We start from the raw sequence: 7581 nt of genomic DNA, 5'->3' as shown, positions 1-7581 counted from the left end.
TTCTATGGCTTCCACTCATTGATCCTAGTTCTAACCCAGGACCACATGGAACAAATCCAAATGATCTGTCACATTATGGTCCCTGAATACCCTGAGGCAGTTTGCTTGTGAGATCAGAAGTCACTGAACTCATGAACATTGTGTGCTTAGCACAGTGCTGGCTCATGATAGCGCCTCATAACTAGTAGTTGTTATTATTTGTTGTACTATCACACTGCCTGTGAACAATTCCTTCCTTCATAAGCCAAGCCCTTTTAGGAAAGTCATTCACTGATGTCATAGAATTAACCAAAGCAGAGGTCCCCACTTAATTACATCAATAATTTTACTGTAAATGTCAGGCACCAGGGTGCTGGGCAACTGGAGATGTCCTTCCTCTACCCTCCACTACCTGCACCTTACCTTCATTAAGCAGCAAATCATCCTTGAAGACTTGGCTCAAGTTATTTCCTCTTTGAATCTCTTTCCCCCCATCCAAGGAGAACTGACCACTCCATTTCTTCCCTTGATTTGAGACTGAATACTGTCTGTATTTCTTTTTGATTCCCCTCATTGCCCCCCACTATCTAGAATACTGAACTACTCTTGGAATCTGTGGTGTCAAGCAGAATGCCTGGAACACAGCATGTGATAAATATTTATTAAAGGAATGATAACATTTGGAGGTATCAGGTTATACAATATTTATTCACTCAATATTCATGCCATATTATCTTTACTTAAGTAAAAATACTTTTCCAATCATGTCACTTAGAGATCATTTCACCCACTCTTCACCCACCCACCCACTGGGCCACCAGTCTCTTGCCTCTCTCTTCAGCAATGATGAGGTGGATATCTTTTCCTTGGGGAAGAGAAATCCGTATTTTGTTGCCTTTGCCAATAACAAAAATGTTGGAGAGCCAGGTGGCAAAGTTGTTGCCATTGGCATCTTTCACAGGAACCACATCAAAAGAACCAGTGTGTCTCTCTCTGTTGGTGATCATACCAGTTCTTCCCAGGTTAGCACCTCTGGTCACCAGACACAGGGTACCAGTGTCAAACTTGAAGAAGTTGGTGGTTTGCCACTTTCCAAACCAATCTGAATGGTGTTGTTCACTTTGATGAGGGAATCAGGGTAGCAGATTGTGGAAGCGTTATGGGTAACCAGATGAGGGATTCCTTTTGTGCCCACAGAGATCTTTCTCACTTTGCACAACTTGTACTTGGCCTTCTTAAGTGTAATACGATGAACAACTAAGCCACCCTTGGTGTCATAGATCAGATGGAAATTCTCTCAGTCTAGTCAACGCTGATGACGTTCATAAATTCAGCAGAGTAGGTTATATCATTTTGGACCTTGCCATCAATCTTAATGAACTGCTGCATGCAGATCTTTACTTCATCTCCTGTTAGGGCATACTTAAACCTGTTCCTTAGGAAAATGATGAGGAGACATTTCCTCAGCTTGTGGAGACTTGTAGATGAACAAGGAGCAAACACACTGACCAGTTTATCCACCATCCAATGCTTTGGAGCTGCTACACTCTTCAGATGCTTCTTGGGACCAAGGTCCATGGCATGAAAAGGCATTGATAAAGTAGCTAAGGTAAAAAATTTTTAGAGCTGGATGGAAATTTTAAAGATTTCTCCATGCCTCATTCCTCCATTTCAGTGGTTCTCAACCTTGACTTCATATTGGAAAGTACTGGGGAGTTTTAAAAACTCCTGAGGACTGAGTCCTACCCACAAAGATTCTCATGTAATTGAAGAATTACATGTGTGTAATTACCCAGAAACCTGGCAGCTTAAAACGGCAACTGATTTATCATGTCTGTGATTCTGAGGAGCAGGGCAGGGCTCAGCTGGGGAATTCCTCCGTTCCAAGCGACATTGCTTGAGGTCACTCAGAGGTAATCAGCTGGAGGTTAGGCCGCTCTGGAGGATCAAAGACAGACTCACTCACATGTCTGGCTCCTGCAGGGATTCTTGGACCGTCAGGATCAGCCAGGTCTGTCAACCAGAGCACCTACATGTGGCCTCTCCTGTTAGGGTCTCAAGGCATTAGGGCTAGGACAGCCTCCTCCCCTCCTCCTTCTTATTCCTCTGCCTTTCCCTATTGTATTTTTTTTTTTTTTGGGGTTCGCGGGCCTCTCACTCTTGTGGCCTCTCCAGTTGCGGAGCACAGGCTCCAGACGCACAGGCTCAGCGGCCATGGCTCACGGGCCCAGCCGCTCTGCGGCATGTGGGATCCTCCCAGACAAGGGTACGAACCCACGTCACCTGCATCGGCAGGCGGACTCTCAACCACTGCGCCACCAGGGAAGCCCCATTGTGGTTTTGATATACATTTTCCTAATGACTAATGATGTTGAACATTTTTTGATATGCTTATTGGCCATTTGTATATCTTCTTTGGAGAAATGTTTATTCAAGTCTTTTGCCCACTTTTAAATTGAGTTATTTTGTTTTTAAGTTGTATATTTGGACTTCTTACATGCCAGATCATGGTGTTCAGAAAGAGGATTCTAAGAGACCCAGGTGGAAGCTGCAAGACTTCCTATGACTTAGCTTTAGAAGTCCTAGGACCTCACTTCTGCTGTATTTTACAGGTCACACAGGCCATCGAAGTCAGCCCAGATTCCAGGGGAGGGCTAGCAAAAAATGTGTGGCCATCTTTAATCCAACAGAGTACAGTATTAAAATTAACTAAAACAATTCAATTGTTTGAATAACAATAAAAATAATAATGAATGCTGCTACAACTTTGGATTAATATGGCTTATTTTCTTCTGAGGTCTTGAAGTGCTTTCACCCATAAAAACCTTCACCATGGAATTTTTACACATTTTAGAGATCTTTAATTATGATATAGAGCACAGTTACTTGATTTTTAAAATCACTTAGCTGATTTGCTTTTATAATGATGGGATGAGGCAGGAGACTTGGGTTTCAATTTTGGCCCTGTCATTAACTGGCTAACTGGCCTCTCTTGGGGGATGAGCTAGATGTCCTCTAACTTCTTTTCTAGCTTGCATACAGTATTGTTTTTAAGAAGGAAGGTGAATTGATCAAGAATTAGGATGTAGAAAATGTCTAAGTACAGGGCAGTTTGTTGCCTAGAAATATTCCCATGTGTCATTTATTCACTATGACAGAGAAGTAACTTCAGCTTAATGACAATTATTATAATAAGATTTAAAAATAATATCAGCAAACGTACATACACAGTTATGATAGGAGCTGAAGGGGGGCTGAAGAAATGTCTTGGAACCTTGAGGCAGAAGGGCAAGAAGATAAGACATAGAGCAGTTCACAGGTCAGCCAGGTGCAAAGGCACAAGGAATATGGCTTTCTAGATCAAAGTCTTTGTCTACGAGTGGTATATAGCAAGAAGATCTGCAAACAATGGCTAAGTCCATAAGACAAAATATGCAGCAATAGGGTAGTGTTGGGATGAGAAGAAAAGGCACCGAGCATTTGTAGTGTGTGTCTTTTATATGCCAAGTGCAGGGCTGGTGTTTTACATTGAACTCATTTAAAAAATTTTTTTATTGAAGTATAGTTGATTTACAGTGTGGTGTTTAGTTTCTACTGTACAGCAAAGTGGCTCAGTTTATATATATATATATATATATATATATATATATATATATATATATATATATATATATACACATATATATATATACACACACACATACATATATATATATTTTTTCGTATTCTTTTCCATTACGGTTTATCACAGTATAGTGAATATAGTTCTTTATGCTATACAGTAGGATCTTGTTGTTTATCCATCCTATATATAATAGTTTACATCTGCTAATCCCAAACTCCCAATCCTTCCCTTCCACATCCCCCCCTCTTTGGCAACCACAGTCTGTTCTCTATGTCTGTGAGCCTGTTTCTGTTTTATAGATAGGTTCATTTGTGTCACATTTTAGATTCCACATATAAGTGATATCATATGGTTTGTCTTTCTCTTTCTGACTTATTTCGCTTAGTATGATAATCTACAGATCCAGCATGTTGCTGCAAATGGCATTATTTCATTCTTTTTAATGGCTGTATACTGTACTCATTTGATTTTCACAGGCAACTGCATGAGTAAGCATTACTTTCCGCTACTTCCTGTTTTACAAATGAGGAAACTGATGCTCAGCATTCTGCGCATGGTCCCACAGCTAAAGCCCTTGGAGATACCAAAGGTCATGTTTTTCCTGCATCAAGCTGCCTGCAATAGGCCAAGACACCGTATTTACAGGAGAACACTGTTTGGAAGAAATTCTTACTAGTAGACGCAGTCTTCCCAACCTTAGAATGTAATCACCATCAGTTTTATAGCTCCTCTTTGAAAGTGAAGAGAATATATCCTCTCAAGCTTGATTTGGAGGATCACTCACTAGCTGTTTCTGATTACTTGCAAGGTTCTTCACTATCATCTGATTACTTCATGTAGAGAAAAATGATCCTTAATAGAAGAGATAATTTTAGTAATTTAAGTAAGTTAGTTCTTTTAAAAGTATGAAATTTATGGGTGGATCTCAAGGACATTTGTACTGAGTCTTGAGCAGATGAGTTTCCTGTTCTTCCCCTATGCGGTGAGAACCCCTGCTTTGTATTCATGCAGGATCTCAGGCCCATAGGTTTTCATAGCTCTCCCCTAGGGCAAGGGGCTTTTATTTCTACCCTTTTCCCAGAAGCGGTGGATCTTTGCCTGGGTCCCTGCATGGCAGACTTTGCTACTCTCTTTCTGCCCCTTAGCTTCTCAAAGCCTTTGCTTTATATGAGAGAAGGTTGTGGGGAAGTGGGCTGTGATCAGTGGGAGATGATCATTACCTGCAATACCTGAGCCCCCAAAGGGGACTCTCTTCTTCCTCCTGCTCTTCCCCCAATCTTTCTTGTGATCACCTGGTGGATAAGAGCTTGGGAATAAGTGCAATGTTCCTTGAAGAAGTCTGGGGTTCCCGTTTATTCTAAACTGATACACCAGCCCATATTTGGCCTTTAAGAATTTGTTAAAAGTTTAGCTGTTTTCTTCTTACCTACCTTAATGGTGGCCAATCCTTCCTTCCATGCTGTGCCAAAGGTAAATTTTATATGTTCTCTTTTTTCCTTGGAGGGCTTTTTAACTCTTTGGAATTTAGTTCATTTAGTGGCCTTGTGTACTCAGGTCTCTAATGGATTCAAAATATTATGATTTTGTAGATTATCTGGCTTTTTCTTGTTCTTAGGATAAGAGTGATGTTCTCTTGAAGCTTTATAGATCCTAAGCAGAAGTGGAACTCTAGATGGTATTTTAAAAATCCTCTGTATTATGGAAATTTTCAAACATTTAGAGAGGTAGAGAGAAGAGTAAGTACTCACCACCCAGCTTCTGCAAGAATTTATCACTGACATTCTTCCATATCAATACTTACACATCTACTTCATTATTTTTAGTAGCAGAATAGCATTGTACAGTATCAAAATACTTTAGTTTATATAACCATTTCCACACTGATGGCTAGTTATCTCTAACTAATAATAATATTGCATCAAACATTTTTTCGTACATGTTTCTTTGTGTTCCAGTTTATTATTTGGGATGGATTCCTAAAAGTGAATTCAATGGGTCAAAGGTTATGCATATTTTACATTTTGATAATGTCAAATTATCGTTCAAAAAATCTGTACCAATTATATTCCCACCAAACATTGTATGAGTGGCACCAAAAATCTTTATGTAACTTAAAAATCTGAAGCTACTTACTCTAAAGAAAATGATAAAGCAATTAAGTTTCCAGTTTGATCTATTGAAAGACATTCTCACCATAAAAGCCTATTTGTCATTGAAAAAGAAGGAAGTAAATATTGGTCTTTATTCTTTTAGTCTAGTATTTACAGCTGAAGCTATTTGCTATTTAAATGCAATTCACCAAAATTTAGTGCTTACCACATGAACAACACTTCTGTTTTCTATTAGCTCCCTATCCTTTTATATCAGTGACTTTAGTAATGGCCCTGATGATGTAGCTCATAAGTAAAGAATGTGCGTAACTCTTGGCATTAAAGGAAAAGTGGCTAAATGACATTCTGTAGCTTCCAGTTTAAAAAAAGAGAAAAACATCAAACACAGATTTGCTTAAATTCTTATACTTCTGATTATTTTAAATTCTAGCACCTCATATGTAAGTTTTTTTCATTCAAAAATATTTATATTTAGATCCTATAGTATGCAAGTGTATTCTGCTATGTACTGAGAAGAGTAAACATTAGCTATGGTTTCTTTTTCTAAGAACTTTTATACATATACTTATGTATATTTAGAGGAATCTATCCATCTATTCATCCATCCATCTAGTCATCCACTATTCATTCAATGAACATGTGTCTCTAGTGTCTATTCTGTTGTAATAATGCAGTGGGAACTCAAAGTTGAATAAAAGATGGTCCCTGTCTTTAAGGAAGGACAATCAGTGAGAGAAATAGACAGCTCATGTCTTACTAGGGAATTAGAGAAGGCTTTCCAAGAGAGGTGGAATTATAGATGTTTGAAGAATATATAGGATTTCAACAGACAGTGTAAGAGACAGATCAGTCCAGGTTGAGGAAATATATGTTGGGCAAAGGCATGAAGGTGCAGTAGTGCATTGGAGAACAGGTTGGAAGGGGAGGTTGAGTGATACAGCAGATGCTGAAATTGAAATTTGAAAGAAGTTGGCTAGGATCAGTTAGGATAAATAGTATCATTGTGGGTAACAATGGTTAGAGAAGAATTTGTGGAGAAGGAGGAAGTACTTCCTAGGCAGACTGTAGGGGGAAAAAACACGAGAGAAAACAATATGAGTGTAGCTTTGAGTTGACCAGGAGCCTAGTGTTCTTAGGGGGAAAATGAATGGATATATGTTGGAAACCGGAAGTGTCTAACATTGTATCACCTTCTTTCCTGCTTCAGGGTTTTCGCATGGGCTATTTTCTCTGTCAGGAATCCTCTTTACCTATAACAGAGTGCTTTTGGTCGCCATTAATAAAAAACCCAAGACGAATGGACCAGAAGCTGGTTTGGTCTTCAGTTCATAATACTATCAGGGCTCTGTTTCACTGTGATAATTCTGGTTCTTCCCTATCCTGTGTGTTGGCTTTATTTTCAAGCTGGCTTTTCTCATGGTAGAGAGACGGCTGCCACTAGCTCCCAGGCTACATGTTCTTGTTTACATCCAGGAAGAGAAAACAGCTCTTTCCCTTTCATCTTCAAACAGAAGTCCTGACTTTCATTCCGATTAATCCAACTTGGGTCACATGCCCATGATGAACCAATTACTTCAACCTGAATGAAGTCTGGCATGAACTGCTTGGCTTAAGCTAGTCCAACTCTGAACCAATCACTATGGCAAGAAGATTTGACTGGACCAATCTGGGCCCAGTCCTTGAGATGGGGGAGGGCTCTATACCAGCCCAAACCTGTGGCTAGTGTACTATGTGTGTAGGGGTATGCGGGGTGAGGGGTATGGAGAGAAGCAATCACAAAGTCTACTGCATTGCTCCACTAGATTACCTAGCTGACTCATATTCTTTCTTTAGTTCTTACCTTAAATGTCGGGTTTGCAGAGAGGC

At 39.6% G+C, this 7581-nt stretch overlaps 1 pseudogene across 1 annotated transcript; it reads right to left on the bottom strand.

Moving 5' to 3' along the window:
• Nucleotides 1-773: 773 nt before the first annotated feature.
• LOC309963270 (small ribosomal subunit protein eS4-like) lies at nt 774-1557 on the bottom strand (annotated as a pseudogene). The gene has a single exon. The product of its transcript is annotated as a small ribosomal subunit protein eS4-like (transcript).
• Nucleotides 1558-7581: the final 6024 nt, after the last annotated feature.

This window comes from Leucopleurus acutus (assembly GCF_964270905.1).
Source record: "Leucopleurus acutus genome assembly, chromosome: 6".
Lineage (NCBI taxonomy): Eukaryota > Metazoa > Chordata > Mammalia > Artiodactyla > Delphinidae > Leucopleurus > Leucopleurus acutus.
This window is presented reverse-complemented; position numbering and strand designations above follow the sequence as displayed.